General features: G+C 35.2%; 1 pseudogene; it reads left to right on the top strand.

Moving 5' to 3' along the window:
* The first annotated feature begins 10,324 nt into the window (after nt 1-10,324).
* On the top strand, nt 10,325-10,808 carry LOC117707450 (Parkinson disease protein 7 homolog pseudogene; annotated as a pseudogene).
* Nucleotides 10,809-18,675: the final 7,867 nt, after the last annotated feature.

Raw genomic sequence — 18,675 nt, 5'->3', positions numbered from 1 at the left:
TAGTTTTCTTTCACTTTTAGAGGGAGAGTAAAACTACTTAGTTTGATGAATGGTATGCCATAGTATTTGATTAATATCTACAACTCTGATATTAGTCCTTATAATTTCTCCTGCTAACCACCCTTTGAGAAAATGTATGTATTTCAATACCTGAACTGTCTTATGAAATAACATTGATATTTAAGATGCAACTTCATATCATGTGGCAGTCATGAAAACATAACTGTGGTCAAGCCAGTAACTACATCCATCCATCACAACCAGAAATTTAGCCTGTGCCTCTTCATAAAATGTCTCTCACTATCATTGCTTCACTCATTCTTAGACAGCATTTAGTCTTTGTTATTGCAGTAGCGATTGATTTTAATTTTCTAAGCACTTGAATAAATGGAGCATAGAGTATTTTAATCTGCTTTTGTACTTGGCTTTGGATTTCATTTGTGTTGCTACATGCATTCAGAAGCCATTTATTTCATTCTTGGAAGCTTTACATAATGTGGATATATCAAATGATGCTTATCAATTTATCTTTTAATGGACATGAATTTTATTCAGATTTTGGCTACTAGAGAAGAAAATGTCATTTTGGAGACAAAATGCTTTAAGATTATTGGATACATATGTAGGACTGGAAGGGCAATATCACATAGAATAGATTTAATTTTTAAAGAAAGGGACAAAAACTTCTTCTTTAATATTTCATGCATTTCACATTTGTACTAGCAGAATACAGTAATTTGAGTTTCTTCAAATCCTCCTTTTTGTTTTGACCAGTGGGTTTTGTGAAAATGTAACTTAGTTTATAGATATTTTAAGGGCTAGAATAAGAGGACAGCTGAATAAGATCCTCTCATGACCTCTTCTTACAGACAAACTGTAATCATTATTTACATAAGTAACTACCTTCATAACTGCTAAGACCACAAGGACTTCCAGTGAATAGAGTAGCAGATTTAGGCATGAACATCCAGTCTATCTGATTTCTGTTCCACCTAATACAGCCTGTGTGTTCAGGGCAATGGTTTTTAGTCATGAGTCTCCTTCAACAATAAACAGTTCATAATAGCATCAGTATTGATCATTACACAGTATATATTGTGACCAGAATATAGCACAATTTTGTTTTAAGCATAGCCCCAGATGGTATATCGGACCCTGAGGCTATTCCATCCACAGTGTCTCAGCATAAAGCCAGGCAGAATCTTGCAGTGTGTGACTACATTCTGGTAAGTGTGAATGAGACTCGCTGGTTTATCCCTGAGGCATGTTGGTTCATACCAGCCCCAGATGGAGGTTTGTCACACAAACTGTACATTCTAGGTGTAACCACATTTCTTTTAGAGTAACAAATAGAAGTGTACATGGACCAGACCAAGGCAAACTGTCTTTAAGTATGGTCACAATCAGTACATAGCAGCTGACTACAACAAGCCACATAGTTGTAAAAGAGAAGAAATGTTTATAAGATGAGATACACATTCTTCATAAAACTTCCACATTACAAAAATATAAGTAACTGACTTTGCAAAGGTAACATGGCATCAAATGTCAAAAATATCAATTGATGTATGAAAATTATGACCTTATGTATACTCCAGAAAAGGTCCTATTCTAGACTCAGTGTAGGAACACTGCCATATACAGAAAATAAATAAAATGTGTGAAAAATAAAATTGGTAAAGAGAAGAAAATTAAGGTTACAGGCAATTTGGATAATATTAGAGGAGCAAATATCTGGAGCAGGACAAATAAATGATAAGTCAATGAAGAACTAGAAAGTCTGTTAAAGAAATAATAACATGAAGCTTCCTAAACATAGAGAAAGATATCAGTATAGGAAGGTCAAAAGTCAGTAGTCAAAGTTATCTCACATCTCTGTCAAGGCATTGCACATTTCAGGTGACCCAGGTAAATAATATAGAAAAGGATGTTAAGGATGCTAAAAATAGAAACAAATTGCATATATGGATATCTCAATTTAAATAACAGCATATATGTCAGCAGAAACATTACAGGAATAAGTGGTATGAGATTGTCCTAGGATATATGGGGAAAATTACTTTAAATAAAAATAATATACCCAGCAATGTTATCCTCCAGACATGAAGAGGGAATAAAGATATCCCAGACCAATAAAATTTGGAAAAAATATATCTTTATCAGTTCTGGCCTGTAAGAGTACTATCAGATGCTTTACAAACAGACAGAAAAAATTAATTAAAAAAGGGATGGTGTAAACTCACTGCTAAAAATACTGACTCAATTTCAAAATGTTCTAGTATCATAAATATGGAGCATATATGATCTACACTTTTAGCATAAAGACTAAAATCCAAAACAATTGTAACAAGAGTAATAGATTAATGTGTTAGCAATAGAAAACATAGTTATGAAATATAATACCAAGAATTCAAATTGTCAGAAGAATAAAATACTACCCAAGTCTTCTTATTAGTATCTCATTCTCTCTTTCTCTTGCTCGTCTTTCATCCTTCCCTTCCTGTATTTTAAGTGACCACCTTAGTGTTATTAATGATCTAATATATGTGTTACATGATAACTTTTTAAAATATCTACTAATATGAAATATCAGAAGAAGCTTTTAATTTGGGGCTTGCTTATGGCTTCATGGAGTTAGTACATTGCTATCATGGCCAAAAGTATTTTGCTGGAGCAGTAGTAGAAAATTGATGTCTGAACTCTACCATAGTGGCTAAACTTTTCAAACATTTTATTATAATCAAAGTAATTTCATGAGCCCTGTGGCATGACAAAGCAAAAGAGAATAACAGACATACAACACATAATAAGGTAAAACCCAGAATACACTACTAATGTAGTTCATTTATCTAATTATTGCTATTCGGTTATACTCATTGAACAGAGCCTCACTGGGACATTTTTATAGAACCTTCTTCTTGCAAGCAGATGGGAACAGATATAGATACCCACAGCCAGGCATTACATGGGAAGACAGTTCTCTGAACACACAGAGAGAATTCTATCGAATCCTTTCAATCCTAACTCAGGGATTTCTGTGGAAGAGGAGATGGAAAGAGTAAGAGACCCAGAGGAAAAGAACAGCCAGAGAACAAAGCCCTCTGAATCACATGAGCAGGGCTCATATGAACTAACAAAGTCTGAAGCAGCAAGCACAGGGTCAACATGGGTCTGCACCATTGCCTCCGTGCATATATTATAGTTATCAGCTTCATATTTTGGGGGGACTTCTAAGTGTGTAAACAAGTTAGTCTCTGATTCTTGTGTCTACTCTTTAGGTTCTTTTCCTTCTGTTGATTTGCCTGGTTCAACCTCAATGTTATATATGTAGTTTTACCTTGTTATATTTATTTTTATCTTATTATGTTGAATTTTTTTGTTTTAGCTTATTATATTTTATTTTGTCCTGTTGTGTTGTTATCACTTACAAGCCAGCACCTCTTTAAATGATGGGCAGGAAGGAAGTGGGTCTGGAGTGAGCGAAAATGAGGAAGAACTGGGAGGAGTAAAGGAAAGTGAAACTGTAATCAGAATAATTGTATGAGAAAAGTGTCAGCCAGGCAGTGGTGGGGCACATCTTTAATCCCAGCACTTAGGAGGCAAAGGCAGGCAGATTTCTGAGTCTGAGGCCAGCCTGGTCTACAAAGTGAGTTCCAGGACATGCAGGGCTACACAGAGAAACCCTGTCTCGAAAAAAACAAAACAAAACAAAAGTGTCTATTTTTAATAAAAATGATTTAGAAAGTTAGAAAATAAGTTGAAGAAAGGCTATGTTGTTTTCTATAAGTAACATTGAATATGAATACACTAAATTTATCCACTTAAAGAAAATAGTATTTGAATAAATCAGAAAATAAGACTCAACTTTTAATAAATGTTATATAAAGTTACCATTAAAAAATATGGATTACATATCAGCAGGAAGTAAAATAATTATTCAGTTAATTCCGAAGTTACAAAGTAAAGAGTTGATCTTAAAAATTAGATTAACAAAATGAATGATATCTTTCTTACAAAAAGAACAATAAGTAAAACTAAATAAAACTCAGCATCTTAGTTAGGGTTTCTATTGCTGTGAAGAGACACTGTGGCCATGTCAATTCTTATAAAGGGAAACATGTGCTTGGGCTGAATTACAGTTCAGAGGTTTAGTTACTGTCTTCATGGTAGGAAAACATGGCTTGTAGGCAGGCATGGTGCTGGAGAAGAAGCTGAAGAGTTTTGTATCTAGATCCACAGGCAGCATAAGGAGAGTAACACTGAACTTGGCTTGAACATTTAAAACCTCAAACCCCATCCCTGTGACACACTTCCTCCAACAAGGCTATACCTCGTAAGAGTGCAAAGTCTTATGAGCATATGGGAGCCATTTTATTCAAACCACCACACTCAAATACTTAAAAAGATATATTAAAAGTTATACTGAAGAATACAATGGAGAAATTGCTCAGTTTTTAACAACACATTTTGCTACTGCAGAGCACATAAATTCAGGTCCCAGCATCCACATGGCAGCTCACAGCCCTCTGCAACTTCAGTACAGAGGTGCCAGATAACTCATTAGAGTGTGTATAACTTGACACTATTTTCAAATGAATTAACCTACTTCATGCTTTTAGTACACTATAGAAATCAAATATTTGATCTTCTCAGTGATAGTTTATCTCTTACAATGTGAATAGTTTCCTAAAAAATAGGTTCATGTTTAATTTTGTAATTCCATTTAAATCTTACAAATGCTGTTTCTAGTCTTGCAAAAACTGACATTAAAACAGGTTGAAAATCTTAGCCAGGATATTGAAAGAAATTTGAAGAAAATTTAACTTTGAAGGTTAATGATAAAATCACCCAAAGAAGTAATATTTCATGTGATAAGTACACACTTGCACCAATTAGAGAAGGGTAATAAATGTGCCTGTGGGATTCTAAGAGATGTTTGTCCAGAACAAAACAGCTTCCCCATTTCCAATTTTAATGAGCTCTCTGTTCACAGACCTACTTTAAATTACCTACGTTAGAGAACATCAATCCACTGTTAACATCAGCTCCTCCCTTAACGAACTAGCTCCAAAGATAAACACAAGGCATGTGTAAGCCAAAACATTTCTTTATTTTGATGCTTTTGTATTTATTTATGTGTGTTTTCTCTAGTTTATATTTAGTAGGAAAATTTTGAAGTGCATTTTCTTATTATGAATTTTGATGAATTTTGATCTCTGTGTTTCCCACATGAACAAAATAAATGAGTTCATATCATTGTGAATTTACATTCATTTTCAGCAAGATAATTTGTCTTAAAATTTCCAAGTTTTATTTGTTTTATTTTTTGCCTCAAATACACACTATTTTCTGTTGCCTCAACTGAGATTACAGATATCCCAGCATACCTGTAAGTATGTAGCATACCAGCTCTGCCATCTAGATTTATAGACACCATTGTACAACTCAGTACTCTTAACTAAATGGAGTTACTTAAATCAGGGTTATTATTAAATTGGGCCAATTATGCCAACCACTGAGATGGCAGATTTTGTAAAAGAGTGCTTATTTGAAAATAGCCCGTGGTGAGGAGAACCCTGTTCAATTCAAACTTCCAGGTGCAAAGTTCTGGACACTTGGATGGGATTAAAAAAGCATATTATCTAAGGTATTTGGAAGACGGTTGAAAATCAACCATTTTTGTTCACATGTATCAATTTTCCTTAGATAAATATTTAGACATTTACAACAGAGTCTGGGTGTAGACCAGGGTGGGGGATATGATATTAATAAGGTCACCTACTAGACACATGAAGAAGGCAAAGTGAAGAGTCAGTGTTTTTGACAAAGTGGTCTTTCAGGCTTTGAAAAGTAACCAAAGCAACCAATTCCAGCATAACAACAGAGCAAAGATGTTATCCACACCATAACTAGTGGCAGAAAAATAGTATGCGACTATCCTCCAAAATTCTTGTTTTTATAAGCCAGCTGGTGAAAACATGTGGCTACAAGTTAAGGTAGAGACATAGTTTGAATTTCTCTTAGTTTCACTTTTACTGCACCTTGTTTTTCTTTTCATTAATTTTATTTGTTACTCTTGAAACTTTTATAAAGGTGTATAATAAAATATGATTACATATACCCCCATTATCTCCTCTTTATTTTCTCAAATCTACCCAATATGCATCCTTCCCAACATTCTGTCTTTTTATTTTCTGATGACCCACTAGATATAGGGAGTTTTGCCCATGCCTACATGACTTTGAGTCTATCCTTGGTAGTATGGAAAACTTGCCAGTGGCAGCATCCCTTACCAAGAAGCCATGTGCTGACAAAAGCTAATCAGTAAGGGGTGGGACCTGGCAAACATCTACTGATGAAGGAAATTTTTGTTGACTTGTTTTTGTACAGAAAACTACAGCTGCTATTGCCCATTAGCACAACTGTCACACCATAACCAGAATAATGTTTCATAACTTCCTTCCCTTTTCCCCAATGTTACATTCCTTCTCCATTATTTTCTGTGATCCTTTCTGAGCCTTGGTGTGTTGTTTGATGCTGTTTTATTCTTAATACATGGATATGTAATGCATCTTTCCATTGACAACTACTCACTATAAAGATGCTTCTCTGACCAAGGTTCAGAACAGCCCAGGTCTACTTCTATACACACAAGTTTAGAAATCTGTTTTTCATTTTAATAGGGTGAACTCGATGTGCCAAAATGATTCACTGTTTTAATCCCTTTAATTTTTCTTCCCACTGGCTCTCACACTTTACATTATATCAATAAATTCACATAATTTTTAATCTAAAACCTACCAATAACATTTATCTACTCCCCTACTCACTGCAGCTCAGCAGCTGATTGGCTAATCCTTGAAACTTCCCAATGGGGTAAATTCTTTTGCTGTTACCTCTTACTTGCATTCTCAAATCTAAATATATTTTTGATATCAGCTCAATAATCTTTCTATAAACTATAGAATCCTGAACATTTGGTAACATTTAGAAACATCATGTGTTTTTTAAACTTTATTATCTTTAAACCTTTTAATCCTTATTTCCATTTATCATGAGCATGTAAATTGTTGTGGGGTTGAAAAAAAAAAGTGGTACATTGGCTTCAGGACACAGAAGATCAAAGCCAACTATACTGCTTAAGCCAGAAAAATCAACAGTGTCAAAGAGACACCTTGGTTGACAAGGAGACCACTCACTTAGAATGTGATGCCTCTCCATCTCTCTGTCACAGCACCTTGTTTGCATCCCTATCAAAGCCTCTTTGTGATAGGGAGGTTTTATCCAAAAGTTTGTGATAAACACAATTGCTCTTATATGCTCAGATATTCATCCACTTATTAATCTGATGTCCTTCCCATCATCTGTCAGCTGTTGGTTTTGGATACTAAATAATGAGCAGATGGAAACGGAGTTGGCAATATTAATTATCAGTTACTGCTCTTTCTTTAAACATTTCTTCCGCCTCATTGTTCTGTTAGTATGGTTCTTTGTAAAGTTCATCTTACTCCAAGTTCTGGCACAGAGAAAGTTCTCTCTAATTAGTTAATGTTTCAGTTTGGAGGTTTTCCACAGTGGAATATTTGCCCTTATCCAAAGATGTTCCACTGTAATGGTTCTAAGAATTGAGACAGATTGCATGGAGTAAAAGCAACTTCTCTTCATGATAGGTGTCACTTTCTGCTATCACTTTTCTAGAATGAATTAATAATGAAATTTATTTAGGATACTGTTTGATACTCATATACATAAATCTTTCTAAACTGCTCAATACTTAGGTTCACTTAAGAGAACGAAAGCTGTCACCATCCTTATGTTGGACAAATTGTATATTTGTCCTCAGTTCATGTCACTGAAACCACTAGTATATTGTGAGTGGTCAGTGCACCTATTGTCATTTAGGCGAACTATTTCTGAGATAGAACACATGAAAGTCATAGAAGGATGTGAGCCAGAGGAAGCATGGAGAAAAGGTCATGGAAACTGCATGTTTTCTACACATCTTGCCCAATTTCTTTCTACTTTTGGCCTATTTACCTGTTGTCCATATGTTTATATTGTTTATAATAAACATTCTATGTAATGGTTAGAAGAAATGATTTAAATAGCAATGTATTTCGTTGAATCATATGAGTTATATGCATAATTTCATACAATTCAAGTAGGTGACAATGGGAAACCCGGCTTACAGCTGGCCATTGAAGAGGATGCTTGATTACCTGAGATTTTTGACTAGTTTCTGAGCAGGGGTCTGTCTTAAAGTGGAACTCTTATATCATTATTATATAAATAGTCATCACTGAACTGAATTAAACTGAACTAAATTGTTTGAATTGAATAAAGGAGCTCTGATGGAATCCTGAGAGTCAAAGACTAATGTGGAAGAAACAAAAGAAATCATATAGTCATAGGACACTTCCAACAAAGCATAAAATGGCAATATACATCTGATATAAAAATTCTACGCTGAGAGAGAATCAAGTAGGAGAGAAATTGTTTTTACCCATGTTTGTAATGCTCTCTTTAGTGGATATTTTAAGGTGTTTCTCATTTTGTTTGTTTGTTTTGGGGGTATGGAATTTACTTGTACCATCTTTAAAAATAATGAACTCAGTTACCATTTTCCTATAGGAAAAAATGTTCTCTGTTTCCCTTTATTGAAATTCTCTGTTCCAACATCATTTCTCCCACTGGACTATGAACTTTTCTAAGAAGAGCAATCCTGTCAGAAACAACTTTCTAATCCCAAGGACTAATGCACACCTTGGCATTTTTATTAAAGGACAGAGTTGGTATTTGTTAGATTAATAAATAAGTAGACATAACATAAAGTGGCTTCCCAGTTGAGAACATTTTTAGTTCCAACTAAATAAAGTAGTGAAGTAAGTTGACAATTACCCTTTAAAAAAAAACTAACTCATTTCAGCATATTAAAGGCTTCCTTCCAACCAACCAAACAAGGTATTGATCCATGACAAAAGGTGTCATTTCATTTCTAAACTGTAAGCACAGTCTTGCTTTTCTGTCAGTTTAGGTGCATGCTACCTTAAATATACTTCCCTTTATGGGTAGAATTTTGTGATCTTCTCTATGGAACAAACAGCGTCTTCATGCCATTAGCTCTTGACTTGTTTTGAAGCTGATTTTCCCACATGCTTTGTTTTCATTCAAATAGATGCAGAGGAACTTGCTGATTCAAAACATGGAACCATCCACATCATTGGTCAAATCTATCAAATCACTGCACTGCTTCAAACTAGAACTAAGAAGCTCAAAAGTTATGGCTCCCTTGCCCTAATTTGCAGACAAAGAAAAATTTCATCCCAGAACCAAACACAATGGAACATCTCTGTTCTCCCTGTTTCTCTCTCTCTCTCTCTCTCTCTCTCTCTCTCTCTCTCTCTCTCTCTCTCTCTCTCTTCCTAATAGCTTCTTTGCATAACACTGGGCATTGGTAATGCATGATCTCTATCATTTGAGGTGTGATCTCTGCAGAATGTCATAAGAAAATAATGTTAATAATTTATAATTTCTAACCACTTATACTACAGTGTCATGACTATTGTCTTAATGATTCAACACTAATTCTGTCAAGCTATTTTTTTCACAGATAATATCATACTTTAAGAGAAATTCATTAAAATTTCCGAGGTTTATAGTCAAACTAATTTAAAATCAAGAAGTCTGAACCACTCATTTTATTTCCAGTTTCCCTGGCAACTTTCTTGTATTTTACTCTGTATAACAGCTAGAATTTGGCTACACAAACCAGTTCTATACATTAAAAAGTCTAACTCAAAAATGCCAGACTGTAATGTGTTATCTATAAGAGCTGTAATATCTCTGTGTCACTCTAAGCCCCCAATAAATAGATTTGTAGGAATGGTCTGTCCTGGAACATTAAAGATATGTTCTCCTATTTATATAGTTTCTGTTTCTGTGTGCTAACAAAACTCAGTTATTGAATTTGACAGCATGCACTTAGAACATCCAATAGAGTTCAATTTTAAACAGTTAAAAAAACATGCCTACTAAGAAAGGGAACAGTCAGTGTGTCATGAAAGACTTGTTCTTACAGTCACCCCAAACCTATACCCAATATGTGCTTAAGTTCTCTGGGCAATGTTATATTATGCAAATCACTTTTCTACTTTTTCATAGAGACTGTTTTCCTTATTTGTGTTTCAATGCTTCCTTTCATAAGACTAATACAGGTGTTCTGTTTTCTTTTAAAATGTGATTAGAATACAATAATTTAATGAGTTTGACTAGGAATAAGAAAAAAGATGTGCAATGTGACTGGGCCAATCTTTAGAAAATAGAAATGGTCTCCAAAAGAACTCTTGTCATCCTCAGCAAAGGAACAGAGGAGATAGAGACAGTGGTTCTATGGATATCAGGTAGAGAGGTGGGAGTAAAGTCACTGTAGGAGAGACCCTGTGCAGTATAACTGTGATATAATGATTTGTCTGGATGCCAGTTGTGACAATGCAAAAAACAAACAAACAAACAAACAAAAACCAACCAACCAAACAACAACAAAAACACAGACCATTTATGTGGTGGTCCTTACAGAAAATCTGAGTGCATGGAATTTTTCTAAATCAGCTATGGACTCAGGTGTACAGGAGAGCCTGTAGGAGCAGAAGACCAGGAAGGGCCTCAAACTGGCCATGTGTGCTGGTCCTATAGCTCTTTTGGCTCAGGAAATAGGTTTGGGAAGCACAGTTATAATACAGCCACTGGCTAAGGACAAAATGATGAATGGTTAGTACAGCTACTCTGAGAATCACATTGAGAGAGTGTAGTAGCATATTTCCCCCACAAGTTGGGAGGACCTAAGGTGGGAGGAGTAAGGAGTGGAAGAGGAAGAGGAAGGAGAGAAAGAGGAGGAGTAAGGAGAGGAAGAAGAAGGAAGAGGAGGAGCTAGGAAGGCAGAGTTGTAGGCACCATGGATGGCCACGCATATACCAAGAGCAATCCTGGGTAACAACTTATATCTACGTTTGTTAATTGGTTAAGACTTCCATTTATGTGGGCATCTCATTATTGAACATTACCAAAAATATAAAGCCTTTGAATAATCTAAGCATTAGTCTCATTTTTCTACCATGCCTGTGTGGATGATGAGGTGGTCTGGGCTCAGCCCAGCCTTGTGGAGACAGTGTAGAAGATTGGCAGAGCAATCTCCCACACTGGTATCTTGTGGGTGGCAGAGCTGGTGTCTCTGGCCACCTGAGCTGGCAGTGGCTTGAGCCAGTGGCTTGAAGTAGAGGCCTGAGGCGCAGCAGCAGTGAGAACACTCTGCTGCTCATGACCTAAGGCCCAACCTAGTCAGAAAGATGGCAGCTGATTAAACACAAGCAAGGTTGGGAGCTACTGTTTGTAAATATCTCCCACAATAAGAGAGAAGGTCTAAACCTAAGCAGTCACGTGCCACTGTGGAGGTGCTCAATGATAAGGATGTGCTGACCAAATGAAAGCATTGCTTGTTCTCAAAGAATTGAGCCTGAGACCAACGTTGGGCCATGCCATTGGAAGCCAACCAATGTGTCCAGAAACCAATAAGCCTCAGGAAGTAGCATGTGAAGTAGAAGATACATGGGAATCTCACCCTGAAGCCTGGGACTGTATATTTTTTTAACCTAAGTAGTAGAATCAATAGTTTACCAAACTCCTGGAAAAAAAAAAAGGATTTTGTTAAATACTTTATGTACTCCCAAGTTAATAATAGCATTTTATTTCCCTGTGAAACTTTATTGCTCCATGAACATTGTAGGCCTATGAGGACATGCCCATGTTTTATAGCTATAGTGAAATCTTTGAGGGAGGATGGCCAATGGGGAGCCAGGCTATGATCTACATACCTAATTTTGTGAAAGAACTGATCAGTTAAACAACTTCAGTGACTCCCAATCAGATAAATTTTATTCCAACATAAATTAAATGTCTCTGATGAACTATGTTAGGGAAATGTCTTGCTTCCTACTTTAAAACAACTTAGCTAATATTCCTAAATTGTTCACTGTAATTGGCTCTTTATTACTCAGGGTGTTATCTTAACTGATCTTCATTTAATATATTTTTACAATTCAATTTAAGAAATGTTCTTAAAATTAGAAAATTAATTTTACTGTTGCTTCATAAGAGCGTCTACTTATAAAAATTCTAAAGAACATGAATATTTTTGATTAAAAAGTGACTATCTTTCTCCAATCATTTGAGGCAACAATAATTATACTCATTCTAGGCAAATGCTCATGAGGAATGTCCACACAAACACATGGAAGTGCTCTGTGACAATGCTACACCAACTGCTTATAGAGTTCTTAGTTCATGTCAGCAAGCATGCTCTGTCACAGTGCTGAAAACCTCAAACTCTAAATTTTGCAAGTTGAATCAAACCCTGGTTTCTCTTGGCGGACCTAAATTACTCTCAGCAAATTATTTGTCCACTTTACATTTTACCCTTATATTTTCTTCATCAATAGAGCAAACAACATTATGTCTACCTCCCCAGACTTTGTTCACATATAAAACATCATGTGATGCCTGATATCTAATTCATCATCCAATAATGCAAATCTTACATTTTCCAAACGGATCCAATAGAGCTCCTCAAAGGAGTTTTAATCATGCCACTCTTGTTGATGATGATATTGAAGTCTGGAGTGGTAGCAAATTCGTTTATTATTGCACAGTACTAGTGTGAGAAGTTAGACTAGGCAATCTAAATACTAACACCCTTTCTTTGTTGCTTCATTTCTTCCTTCCTTTTTGGCATTAAATTAATGGGGAATGAACCCATTTCGACAATGCTACCATTGGTTGCTTCTGTCCATTGTTGTTCAAATTAAACTTAGAAATGGCACAAATGTGAAATTTATTGAATTTCCCTCCTTTTTTTCTATCGTTACTTCATTATTAAGTCTTTCTTCTACACACCTATTTCTGACAATGTGTCTCATTTCTGTAGTTAAGAATCTTGCTAGGTATTTCAGAAAAGGCACAAAGTGGTAAGGCTTCTGGGATTATGGGTATATATCTCTAATTTTGGTACATTCTTTAATTCCCCACTACTACTTAAGTTCTATTATGAGTTCTACACCCAGCTGAGCACACTGTGTATCATAGCATTTTAGCATTTAACTCTTGAATTAAAATATAATAATAAAGGAAGACCAAATTTACCTGAAATTAATTAGCTGCTAAGTTATTTGCATGTGTTATATTTTTAAGCACCATTTTATAAATAAAATGAATAGCATATTATAAATTAGGGCTCACACTGAACTCATTTCTGCTGATGTCCATTCATTTAAGAACTTTGATTGACTTATTTCACATGTTAGTCATATTTTCATTCTTGTACATGATATTTTATGGTACTGTTCACTGATAGATTATATACAGGTATGTCAGGATTTTTTGAACCCATTATGCTATATATGGAATATTTTATCATTAAATACATGTAGTAATAATTCAGGTATTTATTTCATTCAAATTTTGCACAATTACATCTTTAGTATAAACTACCTAGAATAAAAATATTACTCTTAAGGAAATTAAAGATTCCCCATTCTTCTGCCTTCTAAGTCCTCTGAGGCGTGCCAAGCTGTTGTGAGCTTCATGCTGTCCCTCTGAGCTCCATTATCTGGCCACAACTTCTGTAATCACTAAGTCTGCTATAGCACTATTATCCAGGTTATACCCTTTATTTTACCCCCAATCCTTTGTTAGCTGTATACTTGGGACATACCCAGGTTCTCTGAGACATGCACTGACCTCTGAGTTCCACTGTTTAGCTCAAGGCTTCCCACTATAGACCAGCTGCACCAGCAATATCCAGATTAAAACTGCCTTCCATATACCTGCTACACAAGAAACATCTAGAGACAAATAGATAGCTAAAGGTTTCTTTACAAGATGGAGAGCAATATGGCAAATTTAGAACACAGCTATCTTACTACAGCAAGCCCTGGCTGGATCCTAATATAACCAAAGCATAAGAAAATGAATTTAAATCCACTCTTATTAAGATGATAGAGGCTTTCAAAGAGGAAATGAAGAAAGCCCTAAATAAGCACAGGAAAATACAATGGAACATGTAGAAGCATTTACAAAAAAAGAGAATTGAAGAAATGCCTTAAAGAAATATAGGAAAATAAAATCAAACAGGTAAAGGAAATGAATAAGATTGTTCAAGAACAGAAAATGGAAATAGAAGCAATTAAACACACACACACACACACACACACACACACACACACTGAGGAATTCCTGGATATGGAAAACCTAGGGAAGAGAAAAGGAACAATAGGCACAAGCATCAGCAACAGAATTTAAGATAGAAGAGAAAGTCTCGGGCATTGAAGATACAATACAAGAAATCATACATGAGTCAAAGAAAATGTTAAGTCTAAAAAAACTGTGACACAAAGCATCCAGAAAATCTGGGATACAATGAAAAGATGTAACCTGAAGATTAATAGGAATAGAAGAAGGTGAAGAGTCCCTGCTCCAAGGACCAGAAAATGTTTTCAACAAAATGAAAGAAGAAAGTTTCCCAACCTAAAGAAAGAGATATCTATAAATATACAAGAATGTACAGAACACCAATTAGATTGGATGAGAAAAGAAAATCCTCCTACACAAAATAATCAAAACACCAAATCTACAGAAACATGAAAGAATATTAAAAGCTGCAAGGAAAAATTCCAAATAACATACAAAGGCAGACCAATCAGATTTATACCTGAATTCTCAACAGAAATTCTAATAGCTAGAAGGGCCTCAGTGGATATCTTGCAGTCACTAAGAAACCACACATGCCAAATTAAACTACTATACCCAGTAAAACTCTCAATCACCAGAGATGGAGAAAACAAGATATTCCAAGACAAAACTAAATTTAAAAAATATTCATCAACAAATCCTGCCCTACAGAAAATATTAGAAGAAAAACCTCCAACCCAAGGAAACTAACTATACCCAAGAAAGCACAGTAAATAAATAATTTAATACCAGCAAAGACTAAATAAGTGAGTTTCACATATACACATACCACCACCACCAACAACAACAACACAACAACAACAATGGCAAAATAACAGAAATTTACAATTCTTAGTCATTAATATATCTCAACATAACTGGACTCAACTCATAAAAAAAAAATCGCAGCAACAAAAACAGGCTAACAAAAGGCTGCTAAAGCAGGATTCATCATTTTGCTGCATAAAAGAAAAACACCTCAGAAACAAACATAGAAATTACCTCAGAGTAAAGGGCCAAAAATTTTTCCAAGTAAATGGACCCAAGAAGCAAACTGGATTAGCCATCCTAATATCTGATAAAATAGACTTTCAACCAAAATTAATAAAAAAAGATGGTGAAGGATACTTTATGCTCACAAAAGAAAAATCCTTCAGGATGACATCTCAGTTCTGATCATCTATGCCCCAAACAAAAGGACACCCACATTTGTAAAAGAAGCATTCCTTAAGCTTAAGTCAAACAATGAACCCCACACAATAATAGGAGGAGTATTTAACACCACACTCTCACTGATGGATAAGTCATCCAGACATAAACTAAACATACAAATAACAAAACTAATTGACTTCATGAATCAAATAAACCTCACAGATATCCATAAAACATTTCATTGAAGCACAAAAGAATATATTTTCTTCTCAGCACATAAAAGAACATTCTCCAAAATTGACCATATCATCAGCCACAAAATAAGCCTCAACAGAAACGAGAAAATTGAAATAACTCCTTGTATCTTATCAGATCACCAAGAATTAAAGCTAGACTTTAACAACAATGGAAACAACAAAATCTAAGAACACATCAAATCATCATCCCTTATCCCAGGGATACAGAGATTATTCAATATGTGAAAACTCATCAACATAATCCACCATATAACTGGACTGAAAGAAAAAAAAGCCACATGATCATCTCATTAGATGCCCCAAAAGCCTGTGACAAAAATCTAACACCCATACATGTTAAAAGACTTAGATCAGGGATACAAAGTACATACATAAATACAATAAAAGTAATATACAGAAAGCCAATACTTAACATCAAATTAAATGGAGAGAAACTCTAAAAAATTCAACTAAAATCAGGGACAATAGAAGGCTGCCAAATCTCCCCCCATTATACAAAATAGTACTTAAAGTTCTATCTGCAGCAATAAGACAAATAAATTAGATCAAGGATATACAAATTGAAAAGGAATAAGGCAAAAATATTGCTATGCACATATGATATGATTGTATATATGAATGACCTCAACATTTTTTTTTTTTTACCAGAGAACTCTTTCAGATGACAAATACCTTCAGCAAATTGGTTGGGCAAAAAATTAACTCAAAGAAATCAATAACCCTCCTTTATACAAAGAATAAATAGGATGAGAAATAAATCAGGGAAATAACACCCTTTATAATAGCCACACATAATATAAAATATTTTGGTGTAATTCTAACCAAGCAAATGAAAAACCTGTATGACAAGCACTTTAATTTCCTTAAGAATGAAATTGAGTAAGATATTGGAAGATGGAACTATCTCCCATGCTCATCTATTGGTAGTATTAACATAGTAAAAATGGTCATCTTCGGGCTAAAGAGTAGGTTCAGCCATTAAAGGCTAGGCTCACAACCAAAAATAGTCATCTTCCAATAGCATTCTATACATTCAGTGAAATTCTTATCAAAACTCCAAACCAATTCTTTACAAACCTTGAAAGAGCAACTCTCAACTTCATATGGAAAAACAAAAACAAAAAAAATCCAATATATGTAAAACAATCCTGTACAATAAAGGGAACACTAGAGGTATCACCATACATGATATACTATAGAACAAAATAATAAAGCTGCCATAAAGACAGACAGGCCAATCAATGCAATAGAATCAAAGGCTGAAAAATAATCCCACACAACTATGGACACTTGATATTTGTCAAAGAAACCAAAGCCATACAATAGAAAAAATGAAAATATCTTTAAGAAACAGTGCTGATCTTACTGGATATCTGCATGTAGAGGAATGCAAATAGAACCAAATCTATCACCCTGTTGAAAACTCAAGTCCAAGTAGATCAAACACCTCAATTTAAAACCAGATTCATTATTTCTAATAGAAGGCAAAAATCAAGAACTTCCTTGAACTCTTGGCACAGGAGACAAATTCATGAAAAGAATGCCAGTAGCTCAGGCACTAAGCTCAACAATTAACAATCAGGACCTTTTGAAAGTGAAAAGCTTCTGCAAAGCTAAGGACACCATCAATAGTGTTAAATGTCAGCCTACAAAATGGGAAAGATTTTCACCAACCATACATCTGAAAGTGGACTAATATCCAAAATATATAAAGAACTTAAGAATAAACCAAATACTCCAACTAAAAAAATTGGGGTACAGAAATAAACAGAATTCACAACAGAGGGATTTCTAGTGATCCAGAAATACTTAAGGTGTGTGGAAGACAACCCTCATATAAGAGGGGGTGGGGGGAATAGATAGAGGGTTTCCTGAGGGGAAACCAGGAAAGGGGGTGGGAGGGGGAGCACCCTCATAGAAGTAGTGGGAGGGGATGTAGTAGGGAGTTTCCTGAGGGGAAACCTAGAAAGGGGATAACATTTGAAATGTAAATAAACAAAATATCCAATAAAAAAGAAAGAAATGTTTAAAATGCTTACTACATCCAAATCCTTAGGGAAATGCAAATCAAAATGGCTGAGATTCCATCTTACCCAGATCAGAATGACTAAGATCAAAAACTCAAGTGACAGCACATGTTGGTGAGGATGTGGAGCAAAGGAAACACTCCCCCATTGCTAGTGGGAGTGAAAACTTACACAAACACTCTGGAAATCAATGTGGCAGTTTTTCAGAAAACTGGGAATATTTTTACCTCAGAACTAAGCTATTCCATTCCTGGGCATATACCCAAAAGATGCTTCACTATATCACAGGGACACTTGCTCAACTATGTTCATAGCAGTTTTATTTGTCATAAAAAGAAACTAGAAACAATCTAGATGTTCCTTAGCTGAAGAATGGATAAAGAAAATTTGGTACATCTATGCAATAAAAAAATATCATTCAGCTATTAAAAACAGATATATTTATAATTTTAGGCAAATGAAGGAAACTAGAGAGTATAATCCTAAGTGAGGTAACCCAGACACAGAAAGACAAGCATGGTATGTATTCTCTTATAAGTAGACATTAGTCATAAAGTGTAGAACAACCATGCTACAAACCACAGACCCAAAGAAACTGGGTAATGAAGAGAGCTCAAGTGAGAATGCATGAATCTCACCCAGAAGGGGAAATTAAATAGTCATCAGAGTTGGATGGAGTGAGGGAATTATGTGAAAGAGTGGTGATAAGGATAAAGGGGATGAGGGTCAGTTGTGGGGAGAGAAGACAGGAAAGCTCTGAGAGTGAGAACAGAAATTGGTGGGTGCCATCTCTGGAATTAACTAGAGACCTGGGACAGAGGAGGCTATAGGGAATCTATGTGAGTGACCTAACTGAGATTCTTATCAGCAGGAGAATATGGAGACTAAAGTGGCCACCTCCTGTAGCCATGTATATCTTCCAGTGGAGGAAGGGAAAAATCAATCCACCCACAAAATTTTCA

Source organism: Arvicanthis niloticus, chromosome 4 (genome assembly GCF_011762505.2).
Source record: "Arvicanthis niloticus isolate mArvNil1 chromosome 4, mArvNil1.pat.X, whole genome shotgun sequence".
Lineage (NCBI taxonomy): Eukaryota > Metazoa > Chordata > Mammalia > Rodentia > Muridae > Arvicanthis > Arvicanthis niloticus.
This window is presented reverse-complemented; position numbering and strand designations above follow the sequence as displayed.